Raw genomic sequence first — 21176 nt, 5'->3', positions numbered from 1 at the left:
TCCTGCCAGCCCTGTCATTCTGATAAAAGAGACGTGAAATAAGCCGCAAGTGTCTGCCGTTGTCTTTGGGTCCCTGAGGAGGGAGAGAGGGGCCGTGGGGAGGTGGTTTCATCACTGCTGTTGGCTGGGCTGAAGTCAGGCCCAGTTCCAGTGGGCCCTCTGTCCCTGAAAACAACCCCTAAAATGGCAAGCATAACGCCCTAGTCTGTTAGAGCTACAAAGGGCCTAAGAGCTTTTATCTAAAAGCAGTGGAGGCATAATGGTTATTTCTTTATTCAACAAATATTTTTAAAATTTATTTATTTATTTGAAAGGCAGTGTAACAGCGAGAGAGGGAGAGGGAGAGAGAGACAGAGACAGAGAAAGAGACGAGAGAGAGAGATCTTCCATCAGCTGGTTCACACCCTCAAATGCCCACAACAACCAACAGTGGGCCTGGCTGAAGCCAAGAACCAGGAACTATATCTGGGTTTCCTGTGTGGGTGGCAGGCACCCACGTACTTGGACCTTCATCTTCTGCCTCCCAGGTGGGTTAGCAGGAAGCTGGACCAGAAGGGGAAATGGGACTATCTTATGGGCTCTGATATGGGATGCAGGTATCCCAAGAGGAGGCTTAACCCACTGTGCCACAACACACACACCCTCAACAAATGTTCATGAAGTGTCCACTTACATCAAGGATCAGCAAGATACTGGGTATAAAAAACACAGCTCAGAGATGGCGCTGTGGTGTAGAAGGTTAAGCATCTACCTGTGGAGCCAGCATCCCACATGGGCACCGGTTCAAGTCCCAGATGCTCCACTTCCAGTCCAGCTCCCTGCTGGTGGTCTGGGAAAGCAGAAGACGGCCCAAGTGCTTGGGCCCCTGCACCCACGTGGGAGACCTGGAAGAAGCTCCTGGCTCCTGGCTTCAGATCAGCTCAGCTCTAGCTAGTGCAGCCATTTGGGGAGTGAACCAGCAGATGGAAGACCTCTCTCTCTGTCTCTCCCTCACTCTGTTTGTGATTATACCTCTCAAGTAAATAAATAAATTTTTAAAGAAAAACAAAAAAACACAGCTCCTCTTCCCAGAAACTCGGAGTCAGGTGAGGGAGGGAGAGAAGCCAGGTGTGAGGGAGCAGTGCCCTGTAGGACCCGGGAAATACAGGCTGTGCAGGAAGCCAGAGGAGGGGCCTCCAGCCCATGCTGAGGACGCTGGGGAAAGACACAGGCAGAGATGCACCTGGGTGTGGTAAGGAATCCTTTTTGCAGAGGGTAGAACAGCACACGCAGGGACAGGGCACCGTGAGAGAACCCAGTCATATCCTCTCCTTGTATTTGCTAAAATAATCCCACCATGGGGGCCAGCGTGTGTCTTACATCTTCTGATATTCCCAGGATCTACCCCTTCTCTTCTATACAAGGGTGCTTCAGGAATTTGAGGAATATAGAATTAGCAGTTAAATTTATTTTGGTGTGGAAAGCATTGAAATTCAAGTACAGTTTTTTCATAATACACATTTTTTTTTTTTTTTTGACAGGCAGATTTAGGCAGTGAGAGAGAGAGAGAGACAGAGAGGAAGGTCTTCCTTCCATTGGTTCACCCCCCAAACGGCCACTACGGCCAGCGCGCTATGCCAATCCAAAGCCAGGAGCCAGGTGCCTCCTCCAGGTCTCCCATGCGGGTGCAGGGCCCAAGGACCTGGGCCATCCTCCACTGCACTCCCGGGCCACAGCAGAGAGCTGGGCTGGAAGAGGAGCAACCGGGACAGAATCTGGTGCCCCGACCGGGACTAGAACCCGGGGTACTAGCTTCTCTCCCTCCCTTACCCGAAGGTGGAGGATTAGCCTAGTGAGCCCATAATACACATTTCCCATGAACTTTTTAAACAATCACCTTATCTACATGGGTTTCAACATTTTTCACACCAAAATATACTTTTTTTTTTCATTTTATTTGAAAAGCAAAGACAGAAAGAAACAGAAACAGACAATGAGAGGTTTTTTTTTTTTTAAGATTTATTTATTTTACTTAAAAGAGAGAGTTACAGAGAAGCTGAGGCAGAGAGAGAGGTCTTCCATCTGCTGGTTCACTCCCCAGATGGCCACAATGGCCGGAGCTGCACCAATCAGAAGCCAGGAGCCAGGAGCTTCTTCTGGATCTCCCACGTGGGTGCAGGGGCCCAAAGACTTGGGCCATCTTCTACTGTTTTCCCAGGCCATAGCAGAGAGCTGGATTGGAAGTGGAGCAGCTGGGACTAGAACCAGTGCCCATATGAGATGTTGGCACTGCAGGCGCCGGCCCCCAGAGAGAGCTGTTCTATCTACTAGTTCACTCCCCAAATACCTGCAACAGCCGGGACTGTGCCAGCTCAAAGCTGGGAGACTGGAATTCAAGCTGGATCTCCCACATGGATAGCAGAGACTGGAGTTTTGAGCCATCAGTTGCTGCCCCCACCCCCACCCCCGTAACCCGGGATCAGAAGCAGAGCTGGGACCCGAACCCAGGCACTCCGAGAGGGATGCAGGCATCCCAAGCAGCATCCTGAGCACTGCGCCAGACGCCCCCTCCCAGATTTATCTTTTAATTCCATTTTCTGCAAACTTTTTGAAGTACTCTCATACAGCAAGTAATCCCTGAACGGTTATCAGTGATAACGGGTTCAAGGCCTCACATGTTAGAGCTGGAGCCGTGCAGATGACTTCAAGGTGGAAACCAGTGCATTTGAGTTGAAACTTGGACGACATTCACTCCGTGTCTCTAAAATTCGCCGTGGTGCCCCGAGGAGCACCGCTGGCCTGGGGGCACCATCAAACTGGAGACACTGAAATTGCTCCTGACTTAGCATGACTGATATTTCCTCTGGAAAGTGTGTGGCTTAGCACAAAGCCTCCTGTACACGTTCTTGAAAAGACTGAGCTCCGGCCCCAGAACTACTCGTCAGCAGCCCAGTGATACTGGGAGAATTCCATGACTGATCTGAGCTGCTAATTTTCCACTGACGAAAATAGAGCTTGTTCCCAGCTTACCTTCCCCAGTGCATATTAGGAGGTACAAGAAAGGGTAGTCAGTTTCACAACAAGCCCTTTGAAAGCACAAAATATCGCTCCCCTTATAAGTGATTTTTCTCCTGGGTAGGAAGCCCAGGCTCCCCTGCCTTCCAGCCATTGGCTCTGGCCAAGTCTTCTCTCTCTGGGCCTCTGGTTGGACTCCACAGATGACCCTTGAAAATCTCACGTTGTCCCACTATCCTTTTTTTTTTCAACACCTTGGTTTGTACACTGGAAGCGTTCGGCAGCCTTTGGACACCGCGCTCTGGGACAGCTGGGCACTCATCCCAGTGTTTACGTCCTGACTCACGCCCGCTGTTTCCAAATCTCCCAGTATTGGCTGGGCGAACTGCAGCAGGGATGGGTCTAGCAGTCCCTGGCAGAGTGCAGTGGCTACAAGCCAGAGGAGCCTTGAGGACCAGGGCTGGGCCGGGCAGCTGGGAGACAGATTCAAGTTGCAATCCTGCAAAGAGGATTCCCTTAGATGCAAGCAGCACCTAACTGCAAAGGAAAAAAAAAAAAAAAGGTTTCAGTAGCGTTGGGGCAATCGCTGCAGCTTAGCAGAACCTTGGCAGATGGAAAGAATTAAACCTCTTATCAGTGTGCTGTGTTCTTTCTCTCCACCCCTCCCTCTTCTTCTGCCCTCTCTTTACCTTGCCTCCTGCCTCCTTCCCTTTCTCCTCTCCCAGCTCCCCGACCCCTCCGGAGCACACAGCTCTCCTCTCTCTCTTCTCTCCCCTCCCACAATCCTCCCTCTGCCTCCTCCTCCTCTCCTCCCATTCTGTTCTCCACTCTCGGCTTCCTCCTGCTGCTTTCTCCTTTTGCCTTCCTTTTCTCTGTAAGGATCTCTAGGGCAGTGAGGAGAACATAATCCTTTAGAAATGTGGCCTCATTCACTACACTTCTCCCACTGAGGCAGGCCGGAGGTAGAGGTCACCCAGCAACCCCTCCATCGTTCCTGCTGGGAGTAAAGATATTGAGAGAAGTGGCACATCTTCAAAGTGGACCCCACCTACCCATCTTCCACTCAGGGAACAATTGTTTTTATTTAAGCTTTAAAATAAGGGGAAGGTAATGCATGCATGTTGCAGAGAAGTTAGCAAATGTAAAAAAGAATCCAGAGCAATATTTAAACCAACCGTGGTTGCCTCCATCAGGGGACAAACCTTAGCAGCGTTTTGCTTTAATTCCTCCTGGGATGTTTTCCCTGCACACTTGTGGTTTTATTATATGTGCAATTTTTGTAACCTGATTTTTTTCCACTTCGTATTACCATAAACATTTCTTCGCGGTGCTGTAAATTCTTTGCTTGCCCATTTCTGTGTTTTCTGGACATTTATATATGCTCCAAATTTTCTATGACAACAATTTCTTAAATTTTAGTTATTTACTTATTTATTTGAAAAGTAGAGAATCAGAGAGAGAAACAGGAGAGAAACAGAGAGAGAAACAGGAGAGCAAGCTCCTAACCACTGATTCATTCCCCAGACGCACACAATGGCTGAAGCTGAAGCCAGGAGTCAGGACCTCAATCCAGGTCTCTCACTTGGGTAGCAAGAATCCAATTACTTGAGCCATCACTTTTGACTCCCAGGGTCCCCATTAGCAGGAAACTGGAACAGGGACAGAAGCTGGGACTCTAATAAGAGCTGCAGGCATATTAAGCAACATCTTAAGCTCTAGGCTAAATGCCTGCCCCTGCGAGAATAATTAATACCATGATAGCCAGCTTTACCCGCAAAGGATACACATCCAGTATGGTGTAGGGTTGAAGAATAAGGCCATGGAGCCAGGCTCTGCGCTGACCAGTCTCTAACCTTGGGTAGTTGATGTGACTCGGTCTTCACATCTGTAGTCTAGAAATGACAGTACCCACTTCATGGGCCGTTAGATTTCATGATTCATCTGAAATCATAGGAACAGCACCTGGTGCTTAGTAGTTACTCAATGAACATTACTCATGAGCACTGCCTTAGGATAGACTCCCAGTGGTGGACGTACTCTGGTTCTGGATACACAGTGTAGAGAGCTGTCCAAGAAAGACCACATGTGTACTGACCAACCCACCAGGATTTGAACTTGGGCCTGTCTGAAGCCAAGAGCCCTGCTCTTTTTTTTTTTTTAAGATTTATTTGTTTGTTTGAAAGGCAGTTACATAGAGAGAGGTAGAGGCAGAGAGAGAGAGTTCTTCCATCCACTGGTTCACTCCCCAGATGGCTGCAATGGCTGGAGCTGTGCCAATCTGAAGCCAGGAACCAGGAGCTTCACTTGGGTCTCCCACACAGGTGCAAGAGCCCAAGAACGTGGGCCATCTTCTACTGCTTTCCCAGGCCACAGCAGAAAGCTGGATCGGAAGTGGAGCAGCTGGGACTTGAACTGGCGCCCTTATGGGATGCCGGCAGTTCAGGCGGCGGCTTTACCTGCTATGTTACAGCGCTGGCCCCAAGAGCCCTGCTCTTGCCACTGGTTCCCCACAGTGCTTCCTGAGACAAGGTTAAAGATCCCTGCAGTAACTGTTCCTCTAGCGCAGAAAGAACAGGGATCAGCAAGACTAAGTGGAACAGTATATGGAGCACCCAGCACAAGGCGTGGCACCTGTTACACTCTCTGGCAATCAACAGAAATTACATTTTATAGTGAATGCCTGCCTCATGATGTTAACAGATTGTTGGGATAAGGCATATGAAAGTCTTAGTGCAGTTCCAGGCATGTGGCAAAATCTGCATCTGTATACCCACCCACCCAACCAACCATTCACCCACCCAACCATTCGTCCTTCCACCCATCTCTCAGGCCCTCCATCCGTCTCTCCTCCTACCTCTGTTGGAGCTCTCTCACTGGCGATCCAGCACCCAGCCTGGCTCAATGTGCCTTCGCCGCTCCTGTTGCTAACATTCTTGTGGCCATGGCAGAGCCCTGCCGTTAGCAATAGGGTCAGGGTTCAAGTGGAGAGCACTGAACAGCAGGCTGGGGGGGAGACACAGGACCAAAGCGAGCGTGGAACCAAATGTGCGCCTGCTGAGAGGCAGGACCCTGCATGGGTGCCCTAAAAGCTGCTGGGACCTTGGGGTCCCGGGGACCAAGACGCTGTTAAGTCTAAAAGGCTTGGCCTCTGAGGACTTCTCCCTCCCCCCCACCTCTTTCACACTCACACGCACACACACATACACAACTTTCCAAGTCACAGGTAGGGAGCTCCTGAAAGGGCTGCCTGCCAGGCCCTGCATAGCCTTTCAATTGCTCTGCCCTCCCTCACCCATTGGCTCTTGGGTGACTCAGGCTGGAATCTTTAAATGGAATGTGGCAGCGGGGGTGGGCACAGCCCAGGTGATGTGGCACAGTGGGTTAAGATGCTGCTTGGGATGCCCACATCCCATAATAGAGTGCCTGGTTCAAGTCCTGACTCCTCTGTTTCTGATCCAGCCCCCTGCTCATGCACGCCCCGGAAGGCAGCAGATGATGGCTTAAATCCTAAGCTCCGGGCTCCTGGTTTCAGCCATCCCTGGCTGTTACCACCATTTGGGGAGTGAACTAGTAGATGGAAGATCTTGCTCTCTCTTTATTTCTCCCTCGCTGCCTTTCAAGTAGATGAAAATAAATAAACATTTTTAAAGGGACATCAGGAAAAAAAATAAAGAAAACAAAAGGGATGTAAACAAAGGAAGCACATTATTATCCTCAGCCTCCAAGTTTGGCGAGTCAGGAGCAGGTGTGCAGAGAACTTGGGTCCTGTGCTGTTCCAGTCCCACCCCGGGCACGGATTTTCGGAGTCTCTGTTTGCATTTTGAGCTGGTTTCCTCTGGACTCCTCTCCTGCCCTCTCCTTACATATCCCGGTGCTTTGGACAAGGAATGAGTGGGTAGCACTGCTGGGGAAGAGAGCTGGGAGGAACTTGGCTAAGGCATCAGACCCACCTGGCTTCAAACCTTGCCTGCCATTGGCTGCACGTCTGAATCTGACACACTAGCTTCACCTCTCCGAGATGTGATTAAAAACAATCGAACTGAAGGCTAAAGGTTTGAAGATTAAAAGGTGAAAGTGTTCAACACAGAGTGGGCACTCCGTGTGCACTGTCTTCTTCTTCTCCTGGGCTGAAGGGTATAAAAAGTTCCCCGGCTTCTCCAGGAACATTTACTTAATCCCAATAGTCCTTTCGCCTTCCAGCATCCTGTGATGCTAAAGGGTCACTTCTCTCACCAGCCAGACAGAAACACACAGCCAGAAAGCGTCTTCGCACACACAGAAAGAGTCTTTCCTTTCTCAGCTCGGAAAGTCACCCCTGGGGCAGACACACTGTTGGGTTCTGCTTGCACACACACAAGGGCACGCACACACATGCACACACGCCTGCACGCAAGCACTCCGGGGGGGAGGGGGTGTGTCCTGAGTCTTGGCTCTTTAGAGGGCTCCAGACAGACCTCATGGGAGGTTGGGGCTTACTCTGCATCGTCTCAGGAAAAGGTGAAAGCAAAGAGGGCCTCTTTCTGCGGGGCCTGGCTGGCTTTGGCTTCAAGGGCCTGGAGGAGGCAGGCTTCATCCCTTGTCCCCTCACTTGGTGCTGAGCTCTGATTCTTTTTCCCGTGGTGGAAATGACGTAACTTCCTTGGGACTCGTTTTCCTCATCTGTAAACTGGGGATGACACATTGCCTCTGCGAAGCACATGAGAACAGTCAAGGCTGAGCAGATGCTCAGTGCACAGCAATAAAAAGCATCCTTATTCTGCCACCTGTTTTCATTGTGTGTCACCGCATCAAGTGAAAGAACCCTTCGGTCTGCTTGCCACCGCGGGGCACGCCTGCCCCGGTGCGCCCACACTCTCCCGCACCCGGGCTCCAGAAGAGTGGGAAATGCCAACAGCGCAGGCTTCTCTGCCTCTGCGTGCCCCCGAGGATGCCAGAGTTCACGTCGGGGCTCCGGGCGGGACCAACAGCGGCCGCTCTCTTCCTCCACCTTTGGCTCTGGGTCTACCTTTCAAAGTCGCGGGACCTCACGCACCCCTGTCCCCAGGCCTGGGCGAGCATGCGCCTGGCAGGAAAGTGGGGGTGGGGGGGGGGAGTCAGGCCCGGCTGGGGCTGGGAATTCTCGTCCTCTTCTCTCCCTGGCCTGAATCAGTGTGTTTCTAAAGAGCTTGTCCTCAGTTTTGCAGTCTCCTAGAGAGAGAAGTGAGCGGCTGTATTAGCAGACGGCCAAGCCCCCACACCCCCAGTAGAGACACTGCAGGGACAGACTTCTCACTGTGCTGCTACGGAGTGAGAGGGGACATCTGTCTCTAACCAGAGGGCCTGACTCAGACGCAGGGAGGGTGTGCAGGGCTCTTCCTCAGGTACAGAGTCACGAATTGATTCCACTACCTGTTGGCACCCACAAATACACGCCTCCTTGAACCTTGGTTGTCCAGGACCCACGTCTGTGGGTACAGGAGTCAGCTGATGGGCGGGCCAAAATTTCACCTGTCCCTGTCCCCCATAGCCCAGGGCTCTGTGGGTCACAGCTGTGAGGCTTTGACTGTGACCTCGCCTCGAGGTTCTGGGCTCCCTGGGCTGGGGGCTGGGCTTGCCTTCCCCTTGAGGGGAGCATCCCTCCCAGCGGGTGAAGCAGCTCTCCCCACCCTGGGCGCTGATTGACATTCCCCAGGGAACGCTGTGAGGACATCAACCCCTCGTGAAAAGAGCTAAGAGTTGATGCACAGAAAAGCTGATGAAAGGAAGATCACAGCCCCAGCTGACTCCGACAGAACAGAGCCCCCCCGCCCAGGGCTGCATTGTGCTAGGATACGCCAGAGAGGTAGGCGGAGACCAGGACAGGAGTCTTAGTGGACAGCGTCCACTCTGTCCCTTATCTAGGGACTTTGCTCTGGTCCTAGGGAAAACAGCTGCTGCCTCCTCCACGTGGGCCTCCAGGGCTGCTCTGCCAACTCAGCTGTCCTGGCCCAAGCCTGGACTTTGCCCTTTTCCATGAAGACAATCAGGATAAGATGGTGGGGCTGGGGAGGGAGTTTGACTTGAAGAAATTTCCCCAGGGAGAAGAAAAATGACAGAGCAAGTGTAAAAGTCTAGAAACAGAGGTGCATGGCCCTCGGCGGCACTGCCCAGGGTGAGCGCAGTTTGCCCCCTCCTGAGACCCTCCGGCCAGCGGCACTAGCTTCCCGAGCAGGCGGCCCCAGCATCACCCTTGACACCCATGCCCTTCCCTGCAGCCATTCTCTCCTCTGTTCTCACTCAGAACCATCTTAAACCCTCCCCCTGCTCCCCATCCCCCCTGACTCCTGCTTGCGCAAGTCCTCGCCCTCTCTCCCCAGGATTCTGCCCTAGCTTCCTCACCAGTCCCCCAAACTTCCCAGCCGGAAGTCCCTCTCCCCTTGGCCTGTCTGCTGCATGTTTCAGCCTTCAGTAAAACTTAGCCCAAATGTCACCTCCTCCAGGAAGCCTCCTGGGACTCCCGCAGGCAGAGCTGTTCCCTTCCTTCTCTGTGCACTTGTCGCTTACTCAGTGTGTCGGAACTGCCAGTCAATGCATCTGCCCACCCCACCTCCCTTCATGCAGCTCCTTCAGCAGCCTGAACTATGGCTTAGACTTTGCTTTCTTGGGGCAGAGCAGAGGGGCTGAGTTTCAGTACATAGCAGGAAATGCTTGGTGGGGAGAGAAAGGCAAGCACACGAGAAGGAATGGAAAGACGAAGGGGAAGTCTGTGTAGTGCAGATTCTTCGGTCCCTGAGCCACTCCCTAGGCTAGGGTAGTTTTCCTGAAAGAAACTTGTGTCGCTGCACTAGCTTACAGTTAGAGACTTCATATGCCACCACCCCACTGCTAAAGGGGCCCAGACTCCTAAGGCGGAGGCCCAGAGAGATTAGGCAACCACCTAAGGTTGTACAGCTAAAATTTTTTTAAATGCTAGTGTTTATATGCCATGAAGAATTCTTTTTTTGTTGTTAATATTTATTTATTTATTTATTTATTTATTTGAAAGGCAGAGGCAGAGAGAGAGAGAGAGAGAGAGAGAGGTCTTCCATCTGGTGGTTCACTCCCCAGATGGCCGCAACAGCCGGAGCTAGGCTGATCCAAAGCCAGGAGCCAGGAGCTTCTTCTGGGTCTCCCACGCAGGTGCAGGGACCCAAGGCCTTGGGCCATCTTCTACTGCTTTCCCAGGCCACAGCAGAGAACTGGATCGGAAATAGAGTAGCTGGGACTTGAACCATTGCCCATATGGGATGGGGTACTGCAGACAGCAGCTTTACTCACTACACCACAGTGCCAACCCCTTGCACAGTCAGTTAATGCCAAAGGCAAGACCTGGGTCTCATGGGCCCCAGGCCAGGGCCCTTGACACAATACCATGGTCTCTCTTGGAGTTTCCCTCCAGACAGCAGCATATAATTATCAATGTTAGTATTTGGAATTTATATGCGGCTTTTGCTTCACTGGCTTTTTCATTATCCTTTCAACTAGTGATTCAGTATGCAGTCCAGGCATGAGGCAAAGCCAGGGCAGGGAAGGGAGAAGCAGATGGAGGTCAAGGCCAAGTATAGGGGGCCAGGAACAGATCAAAGGTGCAGGAGGGCATGCCAACTCAGTGCCCAAGTCCTGAGTGTGTGTGTGTGTGGTGCGGGGGTATCAGTGTCTCTGCAGACCCCCTGTGGTTTCCTGGAGCCCACCCTTCAGTGTGCTTCTTGCATGGGGAGAGGGAGGAACTGCAGCTTCTGTTTGCTCTGGTTTGATTTCGAAGCAAGTGAGATACTCTCTCCTCCAAGAGGAAACTTGAGACCCAAGTTAGGGGCTTCCCCCTAAAACCCAAGACGGGGTGTCCCCAGACTTAAAAAAAGAGGAAACTGGGATGGGGTTGGGGAGAGGGCAGATAAAAAGCAGCAGAGTGGGCAACACAAATCAGCCAGAAGGAAGGCCTGCGCTGAGGTCTGAGGTCTCCCATGGGAGCACCGCGGGGCCCTGGGTGCCCACCTGTCACATATATATATCATCTCACCTTGTCCTCACATGACCCCTCGCAGGCGGATACAGCTTCCCCCATTTTGACGACAGGAAGCCTGAGGCTTTGAGAGGTCAGAAACCTGCTCAAGGCCCTGTTAGCAAGTGGAACTCTAGGACAGAAACCCAGTCCTATTAGCTTGAAAGTCTGTGCACTTCCCAAATTAGGAGACTCTGTCTCTGTGCGTCCAGCATTCTGGTCTGTAAAACGGAAAAAGAAAACGCGTTGCCTTACAGAGTTGTTAAGACGATCTACTGTGATTACGTTGGCAAAAAATAAATAAATAATAATCTGGCACCGTGTCTGGTATGCACAAGGCGCTCAATAAATGCTTTTTGCTGGCTTTTCTTTTTTAGGGAAGATCAACATTAAAACTTGGGAGCCGTGGTGTTCCAAAATACCTTAAGGAGCCCAAGGGCCGCCCATTGCTTCTGGGGGTGCGCAGAGGAGGGGAAGAGGCGGGCTGGAAAGACGCTCGGCTCCCGGAGCCAGAGCCAGCGACGCCGATTCCAGTCGGGCGCCCCCCGCTCTGCCGCCGCCTGCGGGCGCCGCCGACTTCTCGGCCCGCCCGGCCCCGCCCGCAGCCGGTCCGGAGTGCCTGGTGGGCTGACTGCCGAGCGTGGAAGGGAGCACGGAGCAGGGAGGCGAGCGGGAGGCGGCGGCGGCGGCGGGAGGCGGGGAGGAGGGCGATCCTCTTGGCAGCTCCCCCAAGTCGGCGCCGAGCCGCCTCGGGCCGGGCTGAGGGCTGCGCGGCGGCGGCGGGGCCGGGCCGGAATGCGGGGCTCCCGGGACCGCGCCGGGCGGGGCGGGTGGCGGCGGCGGCGGCGGGCGGCGGGCGGGAGCTGTCCGCGGTGCTGAAGCGGCGGCGGCGGCGCAGCGGGGCCGCGGGGCCGGGAGCCGGCAGCCGGGCAGCCCTCCCGGGAGCTACGCCGCGGCCGCGCGGCGGGGGCGCCGTCGCTCACCGGCCCATGTCGGGCCCCCGAGCCCAGCGGAGGAGGCGGGACCGTCCGCGGCGGGACAGGTAAGGGGCCGTCTCGGGGCGCAGCGGGAGCACAGAGCCTGGCGCGGAGCCGGGAGTGAGCTGGGGAGGCAAGGAGAGCCCCTACAGGGCTGGGGGCTCGGACCGCACCTTGCGCTCGCGCCGCTGCCAGGCTGGGGTTGCTGCGAGGGGGCTGAGAGACTGGAGCCAAGACAGGCACAGGGGCACCCTGACCCCACACCGCCAGCCCTTGACCCCAGCCTCCAGGGGTCAAGCTCTGAGACACTCAGCCCACTGATTGCCAGGAATGCCGTGAGTCTCCCAGGCCCTTTGGCACCCCAGTCCCATTACGGTTCTGCGACACTAGCAAAATCGGCTTTGGGTTCACTGGGCTCCTCTCTTCTCCCATCCAAACCTGCTCACCAGTGTGACTGGGATGGCTGTGTCCCCTTTATTCTGAGATTATTCTGCCCTAGAAATGGCCCTTGGGCCAAGGGATGGGCCCAGAGCCTGAGGATTCATTAGCCAATTTCTCCAGGGAAGGAAAGAAGTACCAGAAGATAACTCCAGTGTTTTGTTTTTTTTTTTTCCCTGTGGCCCTCTTGACTCTCATGGAAACAGGCGGGTTTTGCATCACACTGCTCAGTGCATGAGAGCAAGGACTGGGGAACCCGGGTCCTACTTTCCGTTACACGCCTGAATGCTGGTGACCCTACACAGAGCCTGCATTTGGACTTCTCTCTCTCGCTCTCTCCCTCTCTCTCCCTCTCCCTCCCTCTCTCTCTCCTCTCTCGCTCGCTGTCTCTGGCAAGAGTGTGCCAGATGAGCTCACTCGGGCCTGCAAAGTGCTTTTAGTTCTTCACAGCAGAGTTCTACGAGTGGCAGGAGGAATGTGGTGATCCAAATAAAGCTGCGTAGGGGAGGGCTGGGTCCATCACTTTGGCTGACCCCTGCCTTCTACTGCTTTATCCTCACCCTCCGGCCCCACCCCCAGTGGTAGAAAGCGCACTAGATGGGGCTACTATTGTGGCATAGCTGGTAAAGCTGCCTCCTGCGACACTGCCATCTCATGTGGGTGCTGGTTTAAATCCAGCTGCTCCACTTCCAATCCAGCTCCCTGCTAACGGCCTAGGAAAAGCAGCAGAAGATGGCCCAAGTGTTTGGGACCCTACCACCCACATGGGAGACCCAGATGAAGCTCCTGTCTCCTGGCTTTGGCCTGGCCCAGAACTAGTTGGCCATCTGGAAAGTGAACCAGCAGATGAAGATGTATCTCTGTGTGTCTGTCTCTTCCTCCCTCTCTCAGTAACTCTTTCTTTTTCTTTTTCTTTTTCTTTTTTTCTAAATTATTTATTTCAGAGGCAGAGTTGCAGACAGAGAGAGGGAGAGACAGAGAGAGAGGTCTTCCACCCACTGGTTCACTCCCCGAGATGGCCGCAACGGCCAGAGATGTGCTGCTCCAAAACCAGGAGCCAGGAGCTTCTCCTGGTCTCCCATGCGGGTACTGGGGCCTAAGCACTTGGGCCATCTTCTACTTCTTTCCCAGACCATCAGCAGGGAGCTGAATTGGAAGTGGAGCAGCCAGGAATCTAATCAGCACCCATATGGGATGCTGGCACCACAGGTGGAGGCTTAACCTACTATGCCACAGCGCTTGCCCCAATAACTCTGACTTTCAACCTAAATAAATAAATCTTTAGAAGTAGAGAAAGAGCACTAGGCTAGGAGTTCCGAGCTAGGCACTGGCATTTGCTGGCTTTGTCCAGTTACCCAAGCTCTCTGAACCTCAATGTCCTGAACCCTAGACTGGGGACAGGGCCGCCGTGGGGAACTGCCTTGGGACTAGATAAAACAACACACTTGATGGGAGACTCAGTAGCTGCAACTGGTCTCCATTCCCAGGTCACTGTTCCCACCTGCTAGCCAGGCCTCCTGGTGGTGCCCTAATCATTGTCACCTGTACCCCCTCGTCTCCCAGCCAGGCCATGGCTCCCTCTGGCCTGGGCCTCCCTGGGGTCCCAGAATCAGTGAAGCCCAGCTCATAAATCCTGGGAAGACAAAAGGCTTCCCTCCTGCCTTCTCCCTCATCAACACCTACGGGAGACAGTAGACAGTGAGCGTCTGACTCGCAGTTTTTATTATTATTTTTCCCAAGAATTACAGATCTGGGGAAACAGCTCCTTGAAGGCAGAGAGGGTGTTGTTTTCATCTCCTGGCCTCCCTGCATACCTCCCTCCCCTCAGCACCTGGGAAGTAGTAAGACTCAGTAAGCGGGTGTAAAGTAAGGGACAGAAGTGTTTCAATGTGTCAGAATAAAGGCGCTTCACTAGGAGTCGGGAGAACCTTGTTCTGGTCCAAGATTTGCCATAGCCGGTCTCGGACAGGTCCCTTCCCTCTGCAGCCTTCATCCGTAAGAGAAGAGTTGGGCCCCATGAGTTTCAAGGTTCGCGTCCTGTGGGGCTCTCTAAGGCTGTCTCAGGCCCACAAAGCCCACAGCCCTCCTTGGGTCCAGGCTCCCAGCTTCATTAGCCCAGGGGGAGCTGGATTTCATGACTAGAACGGAAGGGAGCAATAGGAACCAAGAGAGCCTTTGTGTGTCTGCCGTTTTCTTCTTTGTAAAGTTTTCTTTAAGACCCACTTTATTTATTTGAATAGCAGAGTTGTAGAGCGAGAAGAGGAGACAGGGAGAGAAAGCTTCCATCTGCCTGTTCACTCCCTCCTCCCAAAATGGCTACAAGGGCCAGGGCTGGGCCACGCTGAAGCCAGAAGTCTGGAACTCCACTGGGGTCTCCCATGTCGGTGGCAGGGGCCCAAGCACTTGGGCCATCTTCTGCTGCTTTCCCAGGTGCCTTCGCAGGGAGCTGGATCAGATGTAGAGCAGCCAGGACTCCAACCGGTGCTCTTGTGGGATGCAGGCTAGGAGAGCAGTGGCTTGACCCGCTGGGGCACAGCACTGGCCCCTGCTGTTTTCTCAAGGACCCCCACCCTTCCTTGTGTCCCTGGGAAAGTCCAAAGTGTTTGCAAAGAGGCTGAGCTGTGAGGGCCACTGCCTCCAAGCCAAGAAGTCAGGAGCACCCCTCCCCCACTCTCCTTTACAAGTAGTCCTGGGCCAAGGGACCAGACCTCCCAGGTACCTCCTCCCAGGGCCCTGCATAGCTGGGATCTCCCCCAGCCAGGAAAACTGGAGGAGGGCACAGACCTCCAGAGAGTCCTGCTTTACAGAAAAACAGACTGAGTGAGCTTTCTGACAATCATTTCCCTCAATGGGGGCAGGCCCAGCCACAGCTCAGAAATGCCTTAGCTAATTGGCACTTGGGTGGGTCTGAGTGAGCCATGGCTGTGACCTCCCGACCCACGCAGCTCCCGCCCCACGTCAGCGCTTTCTGTCTCCCAGCTGTTGGTGCAGCCTGGCAAGAGCCAGCTCTCTGGAGTTAATGGACAGTCACTAACCCCTGTAACGAAGCGACGTGACAGCAGCAGCAGCCACAGCCAGCAGCTAAAGGGGCTTTCTTTTGTGCAGGACTGGTCTGCCGTGGAGCTGGCCTGCTGTTGGGGGTGACAAAAACATGCTCCTCTTCCCTCTGCAGCTGTCTGGGTGCCCTCCCACCCCCACAGCCAGCTCTGGTCACCCAGGTAGACAGCAGCCAGCCCCTCTCCCAGCCAGGGAGAACTATCCACCAGCGACTTCCTAAGCATGCCCCACCCCGACTCCTGTCCCCTCCTTGCTGTGGCTCCTACTGTGGCCCCTCTGCAAAGACTCAAAGACAAGAGGGAGGGGACCCTGGCATGTGATCAGGTGATCACAGCAAGCTGGGGCAGCAGTGGGGGGAGCTGGGGAAGAGAAAGAATGAATGCAACCTGGTCACTAAATGGTGTGTGTGTGAGTGAGAGAGAGAGAGAGATTGGAACATTGAGATCCACACATGCAGGTCCCCTGAATGACACACAAAATGGCAGGAGCACAGTATATCTGAGGACAGCGGTGCATTATTAATTACCTGCAAATCCCAAGGCCTGTTCATCTCTGCATCCTGGAGGGGGCTGCCGGGCCCTCCAGTCCACACCCCAGGGAGGAAGAAGCAAAAAGACACAGCCCGCACTTCGGGGAGAAATCTCTCGGCTCGCTAAGCCCTCTTCTGTAGTTTGCAATCCTTGCCTTTCTGGGGGACTCAGTCGGCTTCCTGTCTGGGACGAGGTTCCCTGCGCTGCAATCCAGGGGACAAGAAAGGCTGATCCTCGTCCACCTCATCCCTGCTTTGTGTCACATCCTGTTCTCCCCCCACTCCCTGCAGCCCCCTCCGCCCCCGCCAGCCCCTGGTCCAGACCAAGCAGGGAGCGAGGGCCAGTGTCCTCTCCTCCGTTAGGTATGTTATCTTCCGCCATTAGATGCGCCGTTTGCGCCTAAGTGGTTGGGAATGAGCTGCTTCAGTGGAGAGACAGGTTATTTCCGTGAGAATAAAGATCTGATTTCCGCCTGAAAATGGACTAATTTGAGTAGCGTGGCGCCACCATCCCAATCATTCCGGCAGGCAATGTTCACCCTTGTCAGCCAGAAACCCAGCCCCCAGGCGGATGGAGTATGCTTGGAGAGAGAAGCCAGCCAGGCCCACGGGAGCCCAGAGTGGCAGGGGATAGCAAAGAGGGTGGGCGGATTTTTCCAGGAAGGTAGCAATGAAGACGTGTCCGTGGGAGCGGAGGTGTGCCCCGCCGTCTCCTTTCCTGCCTTCTCGGCTCTGATCTTCCCTCTCTCCAAAATCTCTTGCTGGTTCTCACTCCACTCTCCAGGCCTGACCACTTCCCTGGGCTTCATCCACACATCCAAGTGCCAGGCAGAATTTCCACACGAGGATTCCAAACCAAGCCCATCCGCGTCTCCCGGTCTTGCTCCCCTGTGTGCATGCGCAGAGGCGCACACGTGAGGTTTTCCAGCTCTGTGCTTGGTGCACCTTCTCAATCTCAATAGTTTTTTTCTTTCCACTCAGGAAATGTCTTTCTGCTTCTTCTTTCATTATTTTTAATTGAATTTAATGTTACTGGACAAGAATTGTATTTATGGGGTACGGTGTGACTTTTGTTTCGTGAGTCTTTTTTTTTTTTTTTCCCTCTAGTGTCTTGGCTGTGTCTTTCTGAAACCCCCCGCAGGTGGACACGGGACACCCTGGGACTGGCCTCTGTGTCTCTAGCTCCCTTTAATTTTTTTTTTTTTAATTTATTTGGCAGAGTTAGACAGTGAGAGAGAGAGTCAGAGAGAAAGGTCTTCCTTCCGTTGGTTCATCCCCCTTCCCCAAATGGCCGCTATAGCCGGCGTGCTGCGCCGATCCAAAGCCAGGAGCCAGGTGCTTCCTCCTGGTCTCCCATGCGGGTGCAGGGCCCAAGCACTTGGGCCATCCTCCACTGCCCTCCCAGGCCACAGCAGAGAACTGGACTAGAAGAGGAGCAACCAGGACTAGAACCTGGTACCCATATGGGATGCCAGCACCACAGGCGGAGGATTAACCAAGTGAGCCACAGCGCCGGCCCTCTAGCTCCCTTTAAAAAAGTCCCATCTTCTTGTGCTTTTGCTCTGTATCTCGGGGATGTCATTAACTGTCCTGTGGTATTTACCTGTGTGCGTTTCATTATCGCGTCTCTGCGTGCAGTTTTGAAATGCAGGCAATCATTTGTAACGTGGACAGCTCCTCCGTGCTCTCGGATTGCTCCTCTTCCCCAGCAGCCTGCTCGTGGAGCTCTCTGAGGATAGGAATTTGGAAGAATTTTAAAGATATTTTCTCTAACTTGAGTGGCTTTGCAATCTGCGTGGGTCAGTTGTTCTCCTTGCTCTTTTCAGGGAGTTGCTGTTCACTGGGGGGAGGGCGTTGGCCAGAATGGGAGGCTGGAGCGGCTTCCCACACTCGGGTGGGTCTGTTTCTCCCACAGGCCTCAACCTTGACTTCTCGTGTTCAGGGCTGCGGGTTGCTCTGCTCCGTTTCTTCACCCAGGACTCTGCTCTTTATCTCCCAGGGCTTCCTCGGCGTTCCTAGTCCACTGATATCATTCTTTCTTAAGATTTGACAGGCAGAGTGACAGAGAGACAGAGAGCGATCTTGCATTTGTTGGTTCACTCCCCAAATGGCTGCCCCGACCAGGGCTGGGCCAGGACTGAAGCCAGGAGCCAGGAACTCCACCTAGGTCTCCCTCGCGGTGGTAGGCGCCCCAGTAGTTGAGCCATCCTCCACTGCCTTCCCAGGTGCATTAGCAGGGAGCTGGACCTGAAGCAGGGCAGCTGGCACTCAAACAGGAGTTCCATATGGGATCCAGCGCTGTAAGCCGTGGCTTAGCCCGCTGCCCCACCACGCAGGCTCTGACGTCATTCTTTGTCACTGCCATTTCGTTCTTTCAGACCATGCATAGCCCAACGTTTGAATAAAAACTGAAGAAGGAAAGAGGAGGGTGTGTGCTCAGGCCTCCCCTTGAGCCGGCAGCCTCTGCTCACTGTTTCTGGGTCGCCCCATCACCTTCTATGTGGTTAACAAAGCCAGGACCCCGGAAGTCGCCCTTGGCTGACTTGCAGTTCGCCAAGGACACTGTTGGTTCAGCCTCCTGACTGCTCCTCAGCTGTGCTTTCCCTGCACCATTGTGCCCGAGAGCAGGTGCAGGCCCTCCTTCCCGCCCCCTCCCCTGCTTTTCCACAATGGTCTGTTAACAGGGCTCCCAGCCCCATTCTCACTCCTCTCCAATCCTTCCTAGCACAGCTGCCGGCCGAGCAGCCTGTCTAAAACACAGGTGTGGCCAGGTCCCTCCCCTCTTGCTTCCATCAGGGGCTCCCTACTGCCCTGAGAACAATGAGAACAATGCCTGTCCTGGTATGGGAGGCTGTGTCCAGCATGGGAGGCCTCCCCACTCTCCCACCTCATTCCAGCAACACCAAGCTACCCCGGCTTCCCTCCCCTCCACTGCCCGTCCTGCTGTTTCCTCTGCTGGGAGAGCCTTTCTCACGGCCTCACCTGCCTGCCCGCCAGCTCTCCTGCAGGACTGAGATACCTCTTCCTAGTTCCCACCAACCCCCTGCCTGGGACAGCGTCCCTCCTCCCTCTTCTCTGGCACAGCGCCCTCCATTCTATGCAAATGTTGAACTTGCTAGTCTGCACTTCCCACCCCTCCCCAGGGATAGGTAACACTTCTTGTTTATTTTGGCACCCCAAGAACCAGCCTGAAATAATTACTTGAGAAATGTTTGTTGTGCAGAACTAAAGTGTCTTCATCAGACTTGCCGCATCTACCCTAGATCCTGGGAACGCTCTCTCATTCACTAATGCAGTCATTCGTTCATTGATTCTTGACATCGGCTGCGTATTGAGTGCCTGCTGTAGGCCAGGCAAGGGGATACAGGAATGAGCAAGACACACCCAGTCTCCACTGTCTGGGACACACCTTCTAGGGAGGGAGCAAGACACTAATCAACACATCCCACATCTATAAATAGAGATGGTGATAAGTGTTTTGAGAGGCAGAGGGTAGAGCCCCAGGGGGAGCAGAGCAGATAGCCCAGAACCAACATGCAGGAGGGGAGCTAGGGGAGCTGGAGAAACGGGGTGACACGGAGAGCCGGACAGGAGCTGGAAGGGGCACTGACCCTGGGGCCGGACGCTCCAGTCACCTGCTGCTCCCTCACTGCCCCTGGTGTGACCCTGGTGCCCTCAGCGGCAGAACTTGTGTCATCCTCCTGCTTTAGGGGCTCAGAACCTCAGCTGTGTGACCAGTCCACCCCATGTGGCATGGGCAGAGCTCACCTGGTGACAGCGGGGCTGGCTCGCTGTCGCTCCTGAGTGCGGTATCTGGAGGAGGTCTTGCAGGCTGGAACCAGCAGGTCCCATGGACCAGAGCAGGTACTCACGTGGCCACAGAGCACAGAGCCATCTGCTACTCCCAGGAGAGCTCAAGTATCCAAGAGTGACAGACTCCCAGCCTCTGATAACCTGGCCCTGGGGGTCGCGGTTGCCTTGCTCTGTGGATACAGATTAGAGAGGGCGGCAGAGCTCCTGCCCCTCCGAGAGGAGGGAGCCAGCTTTTACAATCATCTCAATTACTATCCATTATTATTATTATTATTATTATTATTATTATTATTTGAGAGGCAGAGAGACAAAGAGAACTTCCATCTGTGATTCACTGCCCAAATGCCCACAACAGCCAGGGCTGCGCCAGGCTGAAGCCAGGAGCCAGGAACTCCATCCAGGTCTCCCACATGGGTGGCAGGGGCCCAATCACTTCAGCCGTCCCTGCTGCCTCCCAGGGTGCACGTCAGCAGGAAGCTGGAGTCAGGAGCAGACCCGGGCATTGAACCCAGGCACTTTCGACGCGGGCATCTTCATCAGAGTCTTAACAGCTAGGCGGAACACCAGCCCCCATTTTATTTTTTGAGTGAGGGAGACTTACTGTGTGGTTCAGCCCTGCGAGGAAGGGGTCAGGAGTTCAGAGCAGCTGAGGCCGAGAGAGAACAGGCAAGGAGGTGAGGTTTGCTGAGGAGGCAAACAGAGACAAAGAAAGCTAAGTTCCCCCCGTTTTCCTTGGCTCCGGCTCCAGCCGCCTAAGCCTTAGTCCATGCAGCCAGCTGCAGCGAAGGCCCCACGCTGGCTTAGTGGCTCTCCCAATTACACGCCAGAAATCATCAAATCCACCCCAAGCCTCGTACAAACAGCTACCAGAGTGGCAGCATTTACAGTCTCAGAGCAGTCTCTGAGTCGAGGATGGTCTAGCACCTATAACAGATTTCACCTTTGCCTGGATTGTAATCATTTCTATTTAATCTTCTGCCCTACAGAATCTCTGGCTTTTATCTTCATGTCTGCAAGCAATCTCTCCTGTTGCACCAGAGAGACAGGGGATGAGAGCTCAGCATCTTCACAATGCCTTGGTGTTTATTTGAATCCTGGCCTTCAAAGGTTATCTGGGCGGCCACTCCCGGGCAGCTAAACCACCCCAGATCTCCTCATCTTTTCCCTAAGCTCCGTGGTTCTCAGTGAGGACTCCGGTGTTAACCCATTCAGGACCAGCTCCTCACCACTCTCACCCCACACCGGGCCCCCCCCCCGGGGCTGCATACACAGGTATGCCCTGACACGTACAGTCCGTGGAGCCCAGGCACAGCAGTTAAGACAGCAGCTGGGCCCGCCTGCATTCCCGTGTCGGTGTGCTTGGTCCAAGTCT

General features: G+C 54.1%; 1 protein-coding gene and 1 long non-coding RNA gene across 3 annotated transcripts in view; one reads left to right on the top strand and one right to left on the bottom strand.

The window, feature by feature from the left end:
* Window positions 1–10011: 10011 nt before the first annotated feature.
* Window positions 10012–11818, bottom strand: LOC138847175 (uncharacterized). Its single transcript, XR_011384823.1, has 3 exons — window positions 11413–11818; window positions 11009–11211; window positions 10012–10190 (listed from the first exon to the last, which is right to left on the bottom strand). It is a non-coding gene; the product is annotated as an uncharacterized lncRNA (long non-coding RNA).
* Window positions 11819–11860: 42 nt separating this feature from the next.
* Window positions 11861–21176, top strand: part of SYNDIG1L (synapse differentiation inducing 1 like) — a 19913-nt gene continuing 10597 nt past the window's right edge. The window contains exon 1 of one of the 2 annotated variants that reach the window (XM_070065033.1): window positions 11861–12032. The gene's annotated coding sequence lies outside the window, so the exon portion shown is untranslated. The remainder of the gene's footprint in view (window positions 12033–21176) is intronic. The other variant, XM_017349494.3, reaches the window with a different exon arrangement.

This window comes from Oryctolagus cuniculus, chromosome 20, assembly GCF_964237555.1.
Source record: "Oryctolagus cuniculus chromosome 20, mOryCun1.1, whole genome shotgun sequence".
NCBI lineage: Eukaryota > Metazoa > Chordata > Mammalia > Lagomorpha > Leporidae > Oryctolagus > Oryctolagus cuniculus.
This window is presented reverse-complemented; position numbering and strand designations above follow the sequence as displayed.